The 21,205-nt window shown below is 40.1% G+C and overlaps 1 long non-coding RNA gene across 1 annotated transcript in view; it reads right to left on the bottom strand.

The window, feature by feature from the left end:
- Positions 1-673: 673 nt before the first annotated feature.
- LOC308467103 overlaps positions 674-21,205 on the bottom strand; it is a 260,657-nt gene continuing 240,125 nt past the window's right edge. Inside the window, exon 2 of the long non-coding RNA XR_013981137.1 lies at positions 674-1,618. This is a non-coding gene — a long non-coding RNA (uncharacterized lncRNA). The remainder of the gene's footprint in view (positions 1,619-21,205) is intronic.

Raw genomic sequence — 21,205 nt, 5'->3', positions numbered from 1 at the left:
GATGAACAACACCCCCCACCACGCACACTTGATAATTTGCCATGTGGTGTGCATTCTCTCCCCCACTTTCTCTGCTGCGTGTTAATAAAGAGCTAGAAAAAGGGTGAGGCAAGTACCGGTAATTAAACTGGACCAAAACCCATTGGTTAAAAAAGAAAAGGGAATTTGAGATTTTGAGTTCCATGTATGGCTTCTCTGAATCTGGTTAGGTCTCTGCATTACAGCAGCAACCAGCTGCAAACGGAGACATATTGTAGCCTTATGAGGCTTTGCCCTCGGGTGGGAAAAATATTGCGCCCGGGAAAGGGAGGTGGGAATCAACAGACACTCAAGGAATAGTTTCAGAGAAAAAGCTTTATTTCTACCATCCATGAACTGGTAGAAGGAGCAAGTGTGATAACTCACAAAAAGCATGCACGGGTTCACAATCATACGCACAGAGTATATATCCCCTTCCAGTTCCCTCCCCTTTTCTCCTCCTTTTCCAGGAGTCCTGCCCATGAGTTCCTCTGAGCATGAACAGAAAGCTCCTATGTTGGGACTATTGTGGACTCTTGGCACCCTTCCCAGGAAAGGGGGAATGAGAGCGGTTCAGCATGTCCAAAGATGTTGCAACTAGAATGAGATAAGATTCAGTTCTCAGGCCTGCTTTGAACAGAGCCTGTTCATTAGCTTTTTGAAGCCTTCTCGTGCTGATAAAAGAATAACATTTTGCCTTTGGAACAGCATCTTGTGAGAATCCACAGAAAAGCTGTAGCTGTGGATTTTTAGAAGACAAAAGGAATTTTGGACAGTCTTGAGGCCTGGTGTGATTATTGAAGCCTGGGGTGATTTCAGATAGGATTTGGGTATCCTGTCCCTTCATTCCCCCCTCTTAGTTTTTGGACAGCCGCCAGGCCTGTCCCAAATGGACCACTATCCTTTCTTGAGGCCACTGATGCTTGCCCCAAGTTTGGGAGCTGGAAGCTGCTTCCTGCAATTGTTGCTAGGTCAGCTGTCACCACACCAAGCGTGTCAGGCATGCAGTCAGATTGCAGCCAAAAAGATAAGTTCCTGGCGTGGACTCAGGTGTAACGGTTTGGGCTGGGAACGTACAATTTCAGATTGTCACTGGCGGTGATGGAATGATTGAGGTTGTAAATGATGATTCATTCCATTTGTGCACAGGGTCATTACCAAGTCGGTGCTGTGGTTCAAAGGGGGCTTCAGTTAAGTTCTGGAGGCTCTGGGTGGCGCTCTGCCAGGTGGAAGCGGGCTGGGGCGTAATTTCCCTGATTGAACGTCCCACACAAATACCCTTCCCTGCAGGGGTGGGGTAAAGCTATCCAGGGGCCCTTCAACCTTCTATAAAGTTCAGTTATGCAAAAGGAAAGGAAAGAAAATGTCCCCTTTTCAATCCATGCTGGATTCTTCAGCCGTGCGTAGAAAACGTCAGCTTCCCGGGGTGACGTTTAGCAGGGCGTTTCGCAGTCATCGGGCGTCTTGGGTCCCTTCCAACAAGGCTGGAGCGTCTGGGGTGAGTCGAAGCGGCCAATGTAGATCAGGTGTAGACCAGGTGTTACAGATGCCGGTGACTTTAACAGCTGTAGAGAAACAGGACAGCCTCTGGCCGGTTTACCTGTCAAGAGAAGAGAAAAGAAACACGGCAGAACGACTGCACATTGACAGATAGCATTTGCACACAAGGCATACTAACTCAAAGGGGATAGCATGGCAGCCCAGTTTAATAGTCCTGTTTCATGGGTTGAGTTTGCCAGCTGAGATTTTTTAAAGTCTTTCTGCGCTCTATTTGTTTCAGAGCTTTTGCAGCCTGTAAGCCATGTTGCAAATTTCAGTTTTCATCTGCCAAAGATTGTTAGTGTCCAATGTGTTCCCTTGCTTCTGGCAAAGTATCAAATTCCTCAAAGTATCAATTCCTATGTTGCATCAGCGTATTGATCTGAGCATGCTGTGCTTCTTCAATGGCACCTAAAAAGAATTTTTTTTGACAAAGTTCATAGAAAGCATTCACTTGCTTTTTGAAGGAAGTCACTTTCCAAGTTAGTGCTTGGGGCAGAGGGTGGGCAACCCTTGGCCTTCTGGGATTTTGTCGCTTGACTTTAATTTTTTTTAAAAAAATAATATTTATTACTTTTCCAAAAAAATTAAACACTAAAAGAAAAGAAAAACACATACAATAAAATACATTAAACTAACAAAACAATGAAACAACAATAAAATAAATCAAATTTCATTATCCCATCTTTCATTCACTTATTTCCTCGACCTCCTCACACCTCCCTTTTTGTATTCCACTTCTGTTAATTATTTCAGCAATTTCTTTCCATCTACCTCTGTTTTCTATCCTATAATTATCTTAACTCATTCTAACCTTATTTTTTCCTTTAATACTCTATTAATCTATTTATGCTTAATTCCTTATAACATTTCTACTAAAGCCATGTAACTTCATTCCAACATTTTTTTATAAGATATTTATTAAGATTTTCAAAATATTACAAAAGAAAAATAGAAAAAAAGAAAAATACAAAATAAAATTAGTTAAAAACAAGTTAATCTTTCGATTACTTATTTTTCATTAGCTTGTTTCCCGGACCTCCTCACGCCTCCCTTTTTTGTATTCCAGTTCAGTTTGTTGGTTCAGCAAATCCTTCCCCTCTTTGTTTATCCTAATCTCTAATCTTAAAGTATTGTAACATTAAATTTTTACCTGTTAGTAATCCATTTTTCATATTCCCTTATAATATTTCTGCTAAAAACCATTTAATTTCTATCCAACATCATTCTAACATTCATTAAGTTTACAATATTTCTGTAAATAGTCTTTAAATTTCTTCCAATCTTCTTCCACTGACTCTTCTCCCTGGTCTCGGATTCTGCCAGTCATTTCCGCCAGTTCCATGTAGTCAATCACCTTCATCTGCCATTCTTCCAGAGTGGGTAGATCTTGTGTCTTCCAATACTTTGTGATGAGTATTCTTGCTGCTGTTGTGGCATACATAAAAAAAGTTCTATCCTTCTTTGGCACCAATTGGCCGACTATGCCCAGAAGAAAGGCCTCTGGTTTCTTCAAGAAGGTATATTTAAATACTTTTTTCAATTCATTATAGATCATCTCCCAGAAAGCCTTAATCCTTGGGCACGTCCACCAAAGGTGAAAGAATGTACCTTCGGTTTCTTTACATTTCCAACATTTATTATCGGGCAAATGATAGATTTTTGCAAGCTTGACTGGTGTCATGTACCACCTGTAAATTATTTTCATAATATTCTCTCTTAAGGCATTACATGCCATAAACTTCATACCTGTGGTCCATAACTGTTCCCAGTGATCATAGCGGATTTCACCGTTTCATCCTGAGTATTCCATTTCAACAGCAAGTTATACATCCTTGATAAAGTCTTAGTTTTGGGTTCTAACAGTTCTGTTTCTAATTTTAATTTTTCCACCTGGAAGCCAAATTTTTTGTCCGAATTATATGCCTCCATTATCTGATAATAATGAAGCCAATCTCGCACTTTGTTTTTTAGTTTCTCAAAACTCTGCAGTTTCAATCTGTCTCCCTCTTGTTTCAGAATTTCCCAATATTTTGGCCATTTGGCCTCCATATTGAGCTTTTTCAATGCTTTCGCTTCCATCGGTGACAACCACCTTGGGGTTTTATTTTCCAGTAAATCCTTATATCTTATCCAGACATTAAACAATGCTTTCCTGACAATATGGTTCTTAAATGCTTTATGTGCTTTGATCTTATCATACCACAGATATGCATGCCATCCAAATACATTATTAAAACCTTCTAAGTCCAAAATGTCTGTGTTTTCAAGAAGCAGCCATTCTTTCAACCAGCAAAAAGTTGCTGATTCATAGTAAAGTTTAAGGTCTGGCAGGGCAAATCCACCTCTTTCCTTTGCATCTGTTAGTATTTTAAATTTTATTCTAGGCTTCTTGCCCTGCCAGACAAATCTAGAAATATCTCTCTGCCACTTCTTGAAACAGTCCATTTTGTCTGCAATTTGCAATGTTTGAAACAAAAACAACATTCTAGGCAATAAGTTCATTTTTATCGCAGCAATACGACCCAGCAGTGAAAGCTTCAAATTTGACCAAATTTCTAAATCTTTATTCACTTCGGCCCAGCATTTTTCATAGTTGTCTTTAAATAAATTCCCATTTTTTGCTGTCATGTTAATCCCCAGGTATTTCACTTTCTTAACCACTGTTAAGCCTGTCTCATTCTGAAAGCTCTCTCTCTCAATCGGTGTTAACTTTTTCTCTAAAACCTTTGTTTATAACTTATTCAGTTTAAATCCAGCAACCTGACCAAATTCTTGAATCAGTTCTAAAACCCTTTTGGTACTAGATTCTGGCTCCTGTAACGTCAATACTAAGTCATCTGCAAATGCTCTCAATTTGTACTGTTTGGCTCCGACTTGTATACCTTTAACCAACTGGTCCCTTCTAATCATATTCAGCAAAACCTCCAGGACCGATATAAAAAGCAATGGGGAGATTGGGCAACCTTGTCGTGTCCCTTTTTCTATCTTAAATTCTTCCATCACCACATTATTTACAATTAGTTTAGCCTTTTGTTCTGAATAAATTGCAATTATACCGTTTTCAAAACCTTGGCCTACCCCCATCCCCTGTAGGTTCTTCTTCATAAAGCTCCAAGAGATATTATCAAAAGCTTTCTCCACGTCCACAAATATCAAAACTGCTTTAGTATTTATGTTCACTTCTAATTTTTCCAAAATATTAATTATATTCCTCAAATTGTCAGACAAGTGTCTTCCCGGGAGAAAGCCCACTTGGTCTTTATGAATCTCTTCCATCAACACTTTTTTCAATCTCTTGGCCAAGATATCTGCAAAAATTTTGTAATCCACATTAAGTAATGATATGGGGCGGTAGTTCTTAAGCTGAGTCTTTTCAGTCTCTGTTTTCGGTATAAGTGTAATATACGCTTCTTTCCACAACTCTGGTGCCCTTTTCCCGTCCAATATTTCATTGCAGACTTCCTTTAAAGGTTGTACTAACCACTCTTTCAAGGATCTATAGTATCTAGAAGTCAGCCCATCCGGTCCTGGAGATTTGCCTAGTTGCATGTTTTGAATGGCACCTTCTACTTCCTGTTCAGATATTTTATAGTTCAACATTAGTTTGCTTTCTTGAGAGATTTTTTGTAATCCATTTATCTTCAAAAATCGATCTATATCCATTTCTTTCTGTGGCCCTTGTGTATATAATTGTTTAAAGTACCTCTGGAAACAGTTTCTAATCTCAGCAGGGTTGTGTATGCTCTTTCCTTCCACTTCTAAATTTGTAATAGTATTTAATTTTTGTCTTTTTTTCATTTGCCAAGCCAGCAATTTCCCACATTTATTAGCTGATTCAAATGTTTTTTGTCTCATTTGTTTAATTTTCCATTCTATTTCCTGATTCATCATTTCCATATATTGTACTTGATATAACTTTATTTCTCTCAAAATCTTCTGCGACTTTGGTTTTGCTCTCAATTTCTTCTCACTTTCTTTTATTTTCTCCAAAATTTTATCTTTCTTCTCATTTTGGCTTCTCTTCTTTATTGCATTCTGTTGTATCAGGAACCCTCTCATAACCGCTTTGCTTGCGTCCCAGATGACTCTTTTTTCAACATTAGTGTTCATATTTATCTCAAAATAGTCTCTCAAAGTTTTTTGGGCCTTCTTAATCACATCTCCATCTCTAAATAAGGTGTCATTCATCCTCCATCTGAAGGAGCCAGTTGATATTAGTTTCATCTCCATCCTTACAGCATTATGGTCGGAGCAGGTTTTTGGACAAATTTCCGCTTTCTTTATCTTTGGTGCCATTCCTCTAGTTTCCCATATTTGGTCGATTCTAGTCCATGTCATCTTGGCTTCAGAAAAGAAAGTTCCCTCTCTTCTCAAGGGATTCTTTGTTCTCCAAATGTCGACTAAGTCCAAGTTGTCTGTCATCTCAAAAAATGTTTTCGGTAGTCTACCATCCTTGGTGACTACCTGTCTTTGTGCCTTATCCATATTTGTAGATACTACTCCATTCATATCCCCCATCAAGATCAAATTGTAATCCAAATAATCCATTAAGGTCTCATGCAACTTTTTAAAGAATTCAGATTTCCCCTCATTCGGTGCATAAACTCCTACTATCAAAAATTTCTCTCCTTGAACTTGAATTTCAATTGCCACAAATCTTCCTTGATCATCTTTAAAAATGAATTTCGGTGATAGTCTCTCCTTTGCATAGATCACTACTCCTCTTTTTTTAACTTTGTCAGATGAAATAAACTCCTGTCCCAATCTCTTGTTAATAAAAACTTTCCTATGTAGCCTTATCACGTGTGTTTCCTGTAAGCAAATCAAGTCCAATTGTTCCTTTTTTAGTAAATGAAAAACACTTTTCCTTTTCCGAGGGGAATTGAGGCCATTACAATTCCAACTTAATAGTTGCAGAGCCATGATGTTATTACTTTGCTTTACCTCCAACTGCGCCAAGTGTTTGTTCTTGTTCTGTCGGTGGTGTCACTTTCTCTGAATCATGCAATCCAAAAGATAAGTTTGCTATATCTAATATTCCTCTTTCCAGTGCTTTTGGCTCTTCTCCAGATTCCACTTCTTTCTGTAAGTCTTCTCCGTGGTCTTTCAAGAATCTATCTTTGTCGTCGACGGATCTTATTTTTATCTTTCTTCCTTTATATTTAAAGGACAGGCCTTGGGGAAATTCCCACCTGAAGATAATTCTGTTGCTTCTCAGCAGGGCAACCAGGTCTCCGTAGTTAGATCTTAAGTCCAAGAGATGTTTTGGGATGTCCTTAAATATCTCCACGCTTGACCCATGTATTTCCAAAGTCTTTCGGAAGTGCAGATTCAAGATTTTGTCTCTCTCCTCTTTTGTTCGAAGGGTAATCAAACAGTCTCTCACCTTATTCTTCTTTCCTCCTCTTCCAAGCCTAAATGCGTTCACTATCTTAAATTCTTCCTTCCCCAAATCCTGTTGCCAGAAATCTGCAAATTCCTGCGTAAGAAAGTCAGTCAAGTTATCTTTCTCAAGTTCCGGTACAGCCCTGATTCTCAAATTTGTTTGTTTCTCCTTCAATTCAATCATGGACAACGTCAACCCGTAGTCCTCAAGTTGCCTATATATCGGTGGTATCTTCTCTCTCTCTCTTTTTTTTTAAATAATATTTATTAAAGTTTCAGATAAAAAGAGACACATCAATAAAAAAGAATTTAAAAGTAAAAAGAAAAATACACAATACAAAATACAAAAAGAAAAAAAGAAAAAACAGTTAAAAACAATTCCATCTTTTCATCACTACTTTTGAGTTTACTTATTTTCTGGACCTCCTCATACCTCCCTCTTTTGTATTCCAATTCAGTTTGTTTGTCCAGCACTTCCTTTCCCTCTTTTTTAATCCCAATCCTTAATCTTAATATAATATAACATTAAGTTTTTATCTATTAACAGCCAATTTTCTATTCTTTTAACCTTTTTATTCCTAATCCTTAATCTTAATCTTAATCTATATATAACTTTAAAGCCTGTGCAGCTAGAAACCACTTAATTTCAATCCATCATCACTCTAACATTCTTTAATTTTGCAATGTTTCTGTAGTTAATATTTAAATTTCTTCCAATCTTCTTCCACCGACTCTTCTCCCTGGTCACGGATTCTACCAGTCATTTCCGCCAGTTCCGTATAGTCCATCAGTTTCATCTGCCATTCCTCCAGTGTGGGTAGCTCTTGTGTCTTCCAATACTTTGCGATGAGTATTCTTGCTGCTGTTGTTGCGTACATGAAGAAAGTTCTATCCTTTTTTAACACCATTTGGCCGACTATGCCCAGGAGAAAGGCCTCTGGTTTCTTCAAGAAGGTATATTTAAATACCTGTTTTTATTCATTATATATCATTTCCCAGAAAGCCTTAATCTTTGGGCACGTCCACCAAAGGTGAAAAAATGTACCTTCAGTTTCTTTACATTTCCAACATTTATTATCGGGCAAATGATAGATTTTTGCAAGCTTGACTGGGGTTATGTACCACCTGTATATCATTTTCATAATATTCTCTCTTAGGGCATTACATGCCGTAAATTTCATACCTGTGGTCCATAACTGTTCCCAGTCAGCGAACATAATGTTGTGTCCAACGTCTTGTGCCCTTTTAATCATAGCAGATTTCACCGTTTCATCCTGAGTGTTCCATTTGAGCAGCAAGTTATACATTCTTGACAAATTATTAGTTTGGGGTTCTAACAGTTCAGTTTCTAATTTTGATTTTCCCACCTGGAAGCCAATTTTCTTGTCCAAATTAAATGCCTCCATTATCTGAAAATAATGAAGCCAGTCTCGCACTTTGTTTTTTAATTTTTCAAAACTCTGCAATTTCAGTCTATCTCCATCTTGTTCCAAAATTTCCCAATATTTCGGCCATTTGACCTCCATATTGAGCTTTTTCAAGGCTTTCGCTTCCATTGGTGACAGCCATCTTGGAGTTTTATTTTCTAATAAATCCTTGTATCTTATCCAAACATTAAACAGTGCTTTCCTGACAATGTGATTTTTAAATGCTTTATGTGCTCTGACATTATCATACCACAGATATGCATGCCATCCAAATACATTGTTAAAACCTTCCAAATCCAAAATGTCAGTGTTTTCAAGAAGCAGCCATTCTTTCAACCAGCAAAAAGCTGCTGATTCATAATAAAGTTTGAGGTCTGGCAGGGCAAATCCACCTCTTTCCTTTGCATCCGTTAGTATTTTAAATTTTATTCTGGGCTTCTTGCCCTGCCAGACAAATCTGGAAATATCTTTCTGCCACCTCTTGAAACAATCCATTTTGTCCACAATTTGCAAAGTTTGAAACAAGAACAACATTCTAGGCAATACATTCATTTTTATCGCAGCAATACGGCCCAGCAGTGAAAGCTTCAAATTTGACCAAATTTCTAAATCTTTTTTCACTTCAGCCCAACATTTTTCATAATTATCTTTAAATAAATTCCCATTTTTTGCTGTCATATTGATCCCTAGGTATTTAACTTTCTTAACCACTGTTAAACCTGTCACATTCTGAAACCTCTCTTTCTCCATTGGTGTTAGATTTTTCTCTAAAACCTTAGTTTTTAACTTGTTCAATTTAAATCCTGCAACTTGACCAAATTCTTGAATCAGTTCTAAAACCCTTTTAGTACTAGATTCTGGCTCCTGTAGCGTCAATACTAAATCATCTGCAAATGCTCTCAATTTGTACTGTTTAGCTCCGACCTGTATACCTTTAACCAACTGGTCCCTTCTAATCATGTTCAGCAAAACCTCCAGGACCAAGATAAAAAGAAGTGGGGAAATTGGGCAACCTTGTCGTGTCCCTTTTTCTATTTTAAGTTCTTCCATCACCACATTATTTACAATTAGTTTAGCCTTTTGTTCTGAATAAATTGCACTTATACCATTCTCAAAGCCTTGGCCTACCCCCATACCCTGTAGATTCTTCTTCATAAAGCTCCAAGAAATATTGTCAAAAGCTTTCTCCGCATCCACAAATATCAAAACTGCTTTAGTATTTATATTCACTTCTAGTTTTTCCAGAATATCAATTATATTCCTCAAATTGTCAGACAAATGTCTTCCTGGGAGAAAGCCCGCTTGGTCTTTGTGAATCTCCTCCATCAACACTTTTTTAAATCTCTTAGCCAAAATGTCTGCAAAAATTTTGTAATCCACATTGAGTAATGATATAGGGCGGTAGTTCTTAAGCTGTGTCTTTTCAGTCTCTGTTTTCGGTACAAGTGTAATATATGCTTCTTTCCACGACTCTGGTGCTCTTTTCCCCTCCATTATTTCATTGCAGACCTCTTTCAAAGGTTGTATTAACCATTCTTTCAAAGATCTATAATATCTAGAAGTCAATCCATCCTGTCCTGGGGACTTACCCAATTGCATATTTTGGATGGCACCTTCTATCTCCTGTTCAGTTATTTTATAGTTCAACATTAGTTTGTTTTATGAGAGATTTTTTGTAATCCGTTTGTTTTCAAAAATTGATCAAGATCAGTTTCTTTCAGTGGCCCTTGTGTATATAGTTTTTAAAGTACCTCTGGAAACAATTTCTAATCTCTGCTGGGTTCTGTATATTCCTTCCTTCCACTTCTAAGTTCGTGACTGTATTTAATTTTTGTCTTTTTTTCATTTGCCATGCCAACAATTTACCACATTTGTTAGCCGACTCAAATGTCTTTTGTCTCATTTGTTTAATTTTCCATTCTATTTCCTGATTCATCATTTTCATATATTGTACTTGATGTAACTTTAATTTTCTCAAAATCTCTTGAGATTTTGGGTTTGTTCTCAGTCTTTTTTCACTTTCCTTTATTTTCTCCAATATCTTATCCTTCTTCTCATTTTGAATTCTCTTCTTTACTGCGTTCTGTTGTATCAGGAACCCTCTCATGACCGCTTTACTTGCGTCCCAGATTACTCTTTTTTCCACATTGGTGCTCAAATTTATCTCAAAATAGTCTCTCAAGGTTTTTTGGGCCTTCTTAAGCACTTCTTCATCTCTAAATAAGGTGTCATTCATCTTCCATCTAAATAATAATAATAATAATAATAATAATAATAATAATTTATTATTTATACCCCGCCCATCTGGCTGGGTTTCCCCAGCCACTCTGGGCGGCTTCCAAAAGAATATTAAAATACTATGTTACATCAAACATTAAAAGCTTCCCTAAACAGGGCTGCCTTCAGATGTCTTCTAAAAGTCTGGTAGTTGTTGTTCTCTTTGACATCTGGTGGGAGGGCGTTCCACAGGGAGGGCGCCACTACCGAGAAGGCCCTCTGCCTGGTTCCCTGTAACTTGGCTTCTCGCAGTGAGGGAACCGCCAGAAGGCCCTCGGTGCTGGACCTCAGTGTCCGGGTAGAACGATGGAGGTGGAGACGCTCCTTCAGGTATACTGGACCGAGGCCATTTAGGGCTTTAAAGGTCAGCACCAACACTTTGAATTGTGCTCGGAAACGTACTGGGAGCCAATGTAGGTCTTTCAAGACCGGTGTTATATGGTCTCGGCGGCCGCTCCCAGTCACCAGTCTGGCTGCTGCATTCTGGATTAGTTGTAGTTTCCGGGTCACCTTCAAAGGTAGCCCCACGTAGAGCGCATTGCAGTAGTCCAAGCGGGAGATAACCAGAGCATGCACCACTCTGGCGAGGCAGTCCGCGGGCAGATAGGGTCTCAGCCTACGTACCAGATGGAGCTGGTACACAGCTGCCCTGGACACGGATTTAACCTGTGCCTCCATGGACAGCTGTGAGTCCAAAATGACTCCCAGGCTGCGCACCTGGTCCTTCAGGGGCACGGTTACCCCATTCAGGACCAGGGAATCCCCCACACCTGCCCACCTCCTGTCCCCCAGAAACAGTACTTCTGTCTTGTCAGGATTCAATCTCAATCTGTTTGCCGCCATCCATCCTCCAACCGCCAGTTGGTGTTAGTTTCATTTCCATCTTGACAGCATTATGGTCGGAGCAGGTTTTCGGGCAGATTTCCACCTTTCTTGTCTTTGGTGCCATTCCTCTAGTTACCCAGTGGAATTTGCTGCCAAGGAGTGTGGTGGAGTCTCCTTCTTTGGAGGTCTTTAAGCAGAGGCTTGACAACCATATGTCAGGAGTGCTCTGATGGTGTTTCCTGCTTGGCACGGGGTTGGACTCGATGGCCCTTGTGGTCTCTTCCAACTCTATAATTCTATGATTCTAAGTATGATACTGCAAAAAATGCCTTGGACTACATTTCGCATCTCCAGCCAGCATGGCCAGTAGTTGGAGATTATGGGAACTGTAGTCAAAAATTTAAGTTTCTGCAGTGTCTTTCAAGTTGTGGGACCCATATTTGGTCAATTCTTGTCCATGTCATTTTGGCTTCAGAAAAGAAGGTTCCCTCTTTAGCCATGGGGTTTCTTATTCTCCAGATATCAACTAAGTCCAAGTTGTCTGTCAACTCAAAAAAGGTTTTCGGTAGTCTACCATCCTTAGTGACTACCTGTCTTTGTGCCTTGTCCATGTGTGTAGATACCACTCCATTCATGTCTCCCATCAAAATCATGTTGTAATCCAAATAGTCCATCAAAGTCTCATGCAACTTCTTAAAAAAATCAGATTTCCCTTCATTTGGTGCATAAATTCCTACTATCAAAAATTTTTCTCCTTGTGTTTGAATTTCAATTGCCACAAATCTTCCTTGGTCATCTTTAAAAATAAATTTCGGTGATAGTCTGTCCTTTGCATAAATCACAACCCCTCTTTTTTTAACTTTGTCCGATGAAATAAACTCCTGACCAAGTCATTTATTTATCAACAATTTCCTGTGTAATCTTGTTATATGTGTTTCTTGTAGGCAAATCAAATCCAATTGTTCCTTTTTTAATAAATGAAACACAGATTTCCTTTTCTGAGGGGAATTGAGGCCATGACAATTCCAGCTTAGTAGCTGCAGGGCCATGATATAATTATTTTGGTTCTCCTCCAACAGCACCTAGGGCCTGTTCCTGTTCTGTCGGTGGTATCACGTTTTTCAGGCGGTCTTTTAGTTCCAGAGATCATAGAATCATAGAATCATAGAATCATAGAGTTGGAAGAGACCACAAGGGCCATCGAGTCCAACCCCCTGCCAAGCAGGAAACACCATCAGAGCACTCCTGACATATGGTTGTCAAGCCTCTGCTTAAAGACCTCCAAAGAAGGAGACTCCACCACACTCCTTGGCAGCAAATTCCACTGTCAAACAGCTCTTACTGTCAGGAAGTTCTTCCTAATGTTTAGGTGGAATCTTCTTTCTTGTAGTTTGGATCCATTGCTCCGTGTCCGCTTCTCTGGAGCAGCAGAAAACAACCTTTCTCCCTCCTCTATGTGACATCCTTTTATATATTTGAACATGGCTATCATATCACCCCTTAACCTCCTCTTCTCCAGGCTAAACATGCCCAGCTCTCTTAGCCGTTTCTCATAAGGCATCGTTTCCAGGCCTTTGACCATTTTGGTTGCCCTCCTCTGGACACGTTCCAGTTTGTCAATGTCCTTCTTGAACTGTGGTGCCCAGAACTGGACACAGTACTCCAGGTGAGGTCTGACCAGGGCAGAATACAGTGGCACTATTACTTCCCTTGATCTAGATGCTATACTCCTATTGATGCAGCCCAGAATTGCATTGGCTTTTTTAGCTGCCGCGTCACACTGTTGGCTCCTGGTATGTCTAAAGTTTCTCTTGCAATTGCTCTTAACTCTCCTGTAACTTTCTTTTGTAGGTCTTCTCCGTGGTCTCTCCAGAATTTGTCTTTGTCGTCTTCCGATCTTATTTTCCTCTTCTTTCCTTTGTAACTAAAGGATAGGCCTTGAGGAAATTCCCACCTAAAGTTAATTCTATTACTTCTCAACAAGATAACCAGGTCTTTGTAGTTAGATCTGAGATCCAGAAGGTGTTTCGGAATGTCCTTAAATATCTCCACTTTTGACTGTTGTATTTCCAGTGTCTTCTGGAAATGCAAACCCAAGATCTTGTCCCTCTCTTCTTTTGTTCGGAGAGTGATCAAACAATCTCTCACCTTCTTTCCTCCTCCTTTTCCAAGTCTAAAAGCATTCACTATTTTAAAGCTGTCTTTTGCCAATTCTGGATTCCAAAAATCTAAGAATTCCTGTGTAAGAAAGTCAACTAAATTGTCTTTCTCCACTTCAGGTACGGCTCTGACCCTTAAGTTCACTTGTTTCTCCTTCAACTCAATCATAGACAGGGTTAACTTATGGTCTTCAAGTTGTTTATGTAGCGGTGGTATCTTCTCTTGAACCTCTGCAACAGTAGCTGTAGCAATTTCTTTAGCCTCTTCGGCAATCTGACATGTTGAGGCCGATTCCTGTAATAGTTTCTGAATAGTCTCTGTATTAGTATTTACTTTCTGTCCCAAATTATTAATACTTACTGTATTTTGATTAATACTTGTTGTATTTTGATCAATCTTATCCGATGCCTCTGCTACTTGTTTACTTATTCTATCCAAAGATTCATTAATTTTAGCCAGTACCTGAGCAAAGGCGTCGTCACTTGCCATACCTTTAGTTTTAGGTTGTGCCGATGAGGTTGCTATTGGAACCCCAGAGGGGCCAGATGTCGAGGCTCTCCTTTGCAATCCACCGTCTGTTCGAAATAGTCTGCCAGACCTTGTTGCTTGTAACGAGTCTAGCTTCTCTTTTCCATCTGCCATACCCCTCTAGATAAAACTCAAGGTCAGTCACACGGTTAGATTCAAGTTTGTTTTGAAATGGAAAGTTCCAGGAAGGCAGTGTGAGAAATTCCTCAGGCCAGCTGCAGTTGTAACTAGTTGTAACAAGTTCCAAATTCCACTAGGGGGACACTGTAACAGTCATAAAGTTCTTAAATAGTTTACTTCTTCCTTAAGTCCCCCAATTCACCAGAAAGATAACAATCTATCTTAAACAGTTACTTTGAGACCAGGAGGTACCTATCAGCAATATTGTATCCAAATTGTATTTCAAATGCAGGACTAGCTGTCAAAATATGTTCAAAGACAGTACGTTTTCTCCAACTTTTTACTGTCACTGGGAACCCGTTCCAGGGGGTTTGAGCAGTGGTTTTTATCTCCCCTTTCTCACTTCTTCTTAAGAGAATAACATTCAAAGCTCCCCCCCCCTTCCCTCAAATTGAGGGGGGGGAAAAAACCCGGTTAGATGATTGGATTGCAATCCTTTTGTGCGTCTTTTAAAGCTTCCGCTTTCAAGTTCAATGCTTTGTTCTATCTACAAGAGCGGGAGGCAGACTTCCCTTTTATACCTCTCCGCTTCGGCCAATTTCTTTCAAATTTTGTACAGTTCCTTAATTACGTAGTAATCCTACTCACGGATCATTATTTTCAAAGCCAAATTTTCAAGGAAGAAAGGCAGCGCTCTCTGGCAACAGCTACGCGGCTTCACTCCACAGAAGAAGCAGACGGCTCACAGCACAGCGCCACTTCCCCGTTCCGTTCCGGAGCCCGTTGCTGGGTTCCTTCACGGATTGGGGGGGCGCAAACAGTGCCCGCTGAGTCCCAGGTTCACAGGCTTCACCCGCCTGTGATTTCAGGGGTCCCCGCTGCGCCGAAGCGGTATCCGACCCTGTTCCTGTGGAGCGGGTTCCCTCCGAATTAGAGGGAATCCGCCATTACCGTTGGCACCACCTCCGGAAGTCTCCGGTGGTATCTTCTCTTGAGTAGTAGTTGCTATGTCCTTTGCTTCTTCAGCTGTCTTTCGGGTCAAAGCAGATTCCTGTAACAATTTCTCAATAGTCTCTGTATTGTTGTTCACCTTCTGTCCCAAATTATTGATACTTGTAGTATTTTGGTCAATTTTAACTGATGCTTCCGCTACTTGTTTATTTGTTTCAGCTACTTGTTTACTTAAATTTTCCAAAGATTCATTAAATTTTCCTAGTGCCAGAGCTAAAACGTCTTCAGACGACATTCCTTTTGATTTAACTTGTGAGGGTGCAGCCCCTGATAATCCAGATGGTCCAGAAGGGCCAGATGTTGAGGCTCTTCGCTGCGACCCAGTATCTGTACGGAAAGATCTGCCAGACCTGGTAGTTTTTTCCTGAATCAACTCTAACTTTCCTCTTCCATCTGCCATAACACTCTCATAGAAGTCCAAGGTCAGTCCCACGGCTGGAATTTGTTTTGAAATGGAAAATTCCCCTAGCCCAGTTGTTATTGTAGCAATATCAAACCTCCTCTAGGGGGACACAGTAACAGTCAAAGCTTGCAACTTTAAGAAAAAATAATAATCTTTATAAATCCCCCAATTCACAAAAAAGCAACAGTTTCAATTACACTTAATTGGTTACTTTAAAACCAGGAGAAGTCCAGAAACACTGTATCTCTCTTGCAGAGTTAGCTGTCAAAAGTACTCTATTTGCCAATAGTGCTTTTCACAGAACGGCATTCCTTGTCCCAAGGCAGTCCGTTCCCAGGTTCTAGGCGGTGGATTTTAGCTTCCTTTCCCTCCTTTTTTTGCAGATAAATACAGGGCAAATCCACCTCTTTCTTTAGCATCAGTTAATATCTTAAATTTTATTCAAGGCTTCTTGCCCTGCCAAACAAATCTGGAAATATCTTTCTGCCACTTCTTGAAACAATCCATCTTGTCCAAAATTTGTAATGTTTGAAACAGAAACAACATCCTTGGCAGCACATTCATTTTTATCACAGCAATTCGGCCTAATTTTGTCGCTTGACTTTAAATCCAGACAGTGTGGGGTTCAGGGTAGCTGGTTGGTGAGAATACAGCAGTGTCCTTCTGAGATAGCTGCCAAGAGATAAGCTACTCCAAGCGCCTGGCACATGGGGGGGGGGGGAGCTGATGTCCTGTTACTTGCATGAATGAATGTTAGAAACAGTCACTTGCTTCTAGCTGCAGATTTAAAAAAATCTCCCCCCCCCCAGCCCCAAAGAGCAGCGTACAGGCTGCGCACAACCTCTCCCTGCCGGAGGGGTTGCGCGCGGCTATGGCACAAGCCAATGCAGCGAGCGGGATGGATCGCGCTGGCTGTTTTGGCTTCCTCTTTAGCCCCTGGGCTGGGAGAGGCTGCGCAGGGCTAAAGAAGCCATAGCCCCGTGCAGCCTCTCCCTGCCGGAGGGGTTGCGCGCAGCTATGTAACAAGCCTGCAATCGCTCCATAGAACGCACACACATTTCCCCTCAATTTTTGGAGGGGGAAAACTGTGTCCAATAGAGCAAAAAATACGGTAAGTAAATTCAGCAGAAACCAAAAAACAAATAAAAAATAACATGAAACAAGCAAAACCACCTACCTAATGGAGAAACACAAGAGAAGAAACAAATTCACTAGAAATCCAGAAATGGAGCCAAACCACCCAAAAAGAGGCCATACAACCACAAATACAAAAACCAATGACAACTAAAACAAGCCAAAAAACCAAACCATAAAACAACCATAAAATGCAAAAGAAGCAAATTCACCAGAAATTCAAAAAACAATAACAACTATTTTAAACTAGCAAAACCACTGGCAAAGAAACAAACTCACCAGAAACCAAAAAGTGAATAAAAATTAACATGAAACAAGAAAAACCACCAAAGGAAAAACAGCCTAATGCAGAAAGAGCTTTCTTTTTATGCTTCTGTTGAATTGGCTGCTTTTGGGGGCTGGGAGGTTCTGGTGATTCTGCTTTTTTTCATTTGCCCTTGCCCTTCATTTGCTTTTTTAGTTTCTGGTGCTTTAGCCATGTGTTTCGAAGTCTTCCATAGCTTTCATGTTTTAGGTGAATGTGCTTATCTTCGTTATGCTGCTTTGATTGGTTTTTGCATTTCTTGTGGTTTTGCATTGTTTTCGGTGGGTTGCTTCTACTTTTAATTTTGACTTTTCATTTTGGTGGTTTAGCTTTATTTTGGGTGATTTTGCTTAGTTTTTGTATATCTGGTACATATACAATATATAGGTCTATATTTGGTGATTCTGCTTCTTTTTGTTTGTTTTTTGAGTTTCTCGTGCATTTGGTGGTATTCCAGGTTTTTGTCTTTCTAATGAATTTGCTTCTCTGGAGGAAGGTTTCTGGTCATTTGTTTGTTGCGTTTCGGCTAGTTTTTTTATTCTTTTCAATACTTTTTTTCATCTTTGGTGCTTCTTTCTTTGTTCTTGGTGGTTTTGCTTAATATAGAATCATAGAATAGAATCATAGAATAATAGAGTTGGAAGAGACCACAAGGGCCATCGAGTCCAACCCCCTGCCAAGCAGGAAACACCATCAGAGCACTCCTGACATATGGTTGTCAAGCCTCTGCTTAAAGACCTCCAAAGAAGGAGACTCCACCACACTCCTTGGCAGCAAATTCCACTGTCAAACAGCTCTTACTGTCAGGAAGTTCTTCCTAATGTTGAGGTGGAATCTTCTTTCTTGTAGTTTGGATCCATTGCTCCGTGTCCGCTTCTCTGGAGCAGCAGAAAACAACCTTTCTCCCTCCTCTATGTGACATCCTTTGATATATTTGAACATGGCTATCATATCACCCCTTAACCTCCTCTTCTCCAGGCTAAACATGCCCAGCTCCCTTAGCCGTTCCTCATAAGGCATCGTTTCCAGGCCTTTGACCATTTTGGTTGCCCTCCTCTGGACACGTTCCAGTTTGTCAGTGTCCTTCTTGAACTGTGGTGTCCAGAACTGGACACAGTACTCCAGGTGAGGTCTGACCAGGGCAGAATACAGTGGCACTATTACTTCCCTTGATCTAGATGCTATACTCCTATTGATGCAGCCCAGAATTGCATTGGCTTTTTTAGCTGCCGCGTCACACTGTTGGCTCATGTCAAGTTTGTGGTCAACCAAGACTCCTAGATCCTTTTCACATGTACTGCTCTCAAGCCAGGTGTCACCCATCTTGTATTTGTGCCTCTCATTTTTTTTTTTGCCCAAGTGCAATACATTACATTTCTCCCTGTTAAAATTCATCTTGTTTGCTTTGGCTCAGTTCTCTAATCTGTCAAGGTCGTTTTGAAGTGTGATCCTGTCCTCTGGGGTGTTAGCCACCCCTCCCAGTTTGGTGTCATCTGCAAATTTGATCAGGATGCCCTTGAGTCCATCATCCAAGTCGTTGATAAAGATGTTGAATAAGACTGGGCCCAAGACAGAACCCTGTGGCACCCCACTAGTCACTCTTCTCCAGGATGAAGAGGAACCATTGACGAGCACCCTTTGGGTTCGGTCAGTCAGCCAGTTACAAATCCACTGAGTGGTAGCATAGTCAAGACCACATTTTACCAGCTTCTTTACAAGAATATCATGGGGCACCTTGTGAAATGCCTTCCTGAAATCAAGGTAGGCTACATCCACTGCGTTCCCTTCATCTACCAGGCTTGTAATTCTGTCAAAAAACGAGATCAGGTTAGTCTGACATGACTTATTTTTCAGAAATCCATGCTGACTATTGGTGATCACAGCATTCCTTTCTAGGTGCTCACAGACTGTTTGCTTAATGATCTGCTCCAGAATCTTCCCTGGTATTGATGTCAGACTGACTGGGCAGTAATTATTTGGGTCCTCTCTTTTCCCCTTTTTGAAAATAGGGACAACATTTGCCCTCCTCCAGTCTGCCGGGACTTCGCCTGTTCTCCAGGAATTCTCAAAGATGACTGCCAGTGGTTCTGAAATCACATCTGCCAGTTCTTTTAATACTCTTGGATGCAGTTCATCTGGCCCTGGAGACTTGAATACATCTAAACTAGCCAAGTATTCTTGTACTATCTCCTTAGTTATTCTGGGCTGTGTTTCCTTTGCTGAATCATTTGCTCCAAATTCTTCAGGTCGGGCATTGTTTTCTTTATCAGAGAAGACTGAGGCAAAGAAGGCATTGAGGAGTTCAGCCCTTTCTGTGTCCCCTGTTTGCATTTCACCATCTTCTCCTCTGAGTGACCCCACTGTTTCTTTGTTCTTCCTTTTGCTACGAACATACCCATAAAAGCCTTTTTTGTTGCTTTTAACCTCTCTAGCAAGCCTGAGTTCATTCTGTGCTTTAGCTTTTCTGACTTTGTGTCTACACGTGCTGGCTATTTGTTTGAATTCCTCTTTGGTGGTTTCCCCCCTTTTCCATTTTTTGTACACATCCTTTTTTAATCTTAACTCAGTTAAAAGTTCTTTAGATAGCCACCCTGGCTTCTTTAGGCACCTTCCATGTTTCCGTCTCATTGGTATTGCCTGACGTTGTGCTTTTATTATCTCCCTCTTAACAAACTCCCAGCCATCATGAACTCCCTTTCCTTTTAGTATTACTGTCCATGAGATCTCACCCAGCACTTCCCTAAGTTTTATGAAGTCGGCTTTCTTAAAGTCAAGAAATTGAGTCCTAGTATGCTTGGCTGCTCCTTTCCGCTGTATAGTAAACTTCAGAAGAGCATGATCACTCGCGCCTAATGATCCTTCCACTTCTACCCCACTAACCAGGTCATCAACATTGGTTAGGACCAGATCTAAAATGGCTGTTCCTCTTGTTGCTTCTCCCACTTTCTGGACAATGAAGTTGTCTGCAAGGCCAGTGAGGAATCTGTTTGACCTTATGCTCTTGGCTGAGTTTGACATCCAACAAATATCCGGGTAATTGAAGTCCCCCATTACTACTGTCTCCCTTCCTTTTGCATGCTTGGCCATCTGTTCCAGGAAGGCATCATCTATGTCCTCCGTTTGGCTTGGGGATCTATAGTAAACTCCCACAATGAGGTCACTGTTATTCTTCTCTCCCTTAATTTTGACCCAAATGCTCTCACTTTGGCTTTGAGGTTCTAAATCTTGGATCTCTTCACAGGTATACACATCCCTGACATATAACGCCACTCCTCCTCCTTTCTTGTCTGGTCTGTTTCTCTGAAATAGATTGTATCCCTCCATTATTACATTTCAATCGTGGGACTTATCCCACCAGGTTTCAGTGATGCCTATTATGTCATATTTAGTTTGCTGTACCAAGAGCTCAAGCTCATCTTGTTTATTTCCCATGCTTTGCGCATTAGTGTACAGACATTGAAGTCCATTAATCATTCCCCCGTGTCTCTTATTTAAGGATTTTTTCCTCCCACCAATAGGTCTGCGTGCTGTTTGCTCCATTTGGTCTATGACATTTGGATGATCATCTTCATCAATTTTTTATTTTATTTTTAAATGATATTTATTGAAAATTTTTAGAATTACAAAAGAGAACAAAGCAGAAAAAGAGAAAGAAAAAACAAAGAAAAAACAAACCACATCAAACAATACAAATTCAAAAAACAAAAATACACCACAAACACTCAAAAACAAATCCATCATTCTCAAATCCTCAACTGTCATTACCTTTTTTCTTTGACCTCCTCCTCCTCCCTTTTTTTGTATCCTAGTTGTTAATTGTCGCAGCAAATCCTTTCCATATTTCATAATATTCTGTCATTACATTACCTTAATCTATTTTAATCTTATCTTAATATAAAGAACCTTAAAGCTTAAAACTTAAATCTTATTTTTACCAACTTCTCATAACCATAATATTCTTATATAATTCTTTAAACATTTTTGCTAAAGCCAAGTAATTTCGTTCCAACATTCTTCTAACATTCATCAATTTTATAAAACAATCCTAGTGGTAAAAAAAAGAAATAAAGA

Source organism: Podarcis pityusensis (assembly GCF_964106645.2).
Source record: "Podarcis pityusensis genome assembly, chromosome: 17".
In the NCBI taxonomy this organism is placed as follows: Eukaryota; Metazoa; Chordata; class Lepidosauria; order Squamata; family Lacertidae; genus Podarcis; species Podarcis pityusensis.
This window is presented reverse-complemented; position numbering and strand designations above follow the sequence as displayed.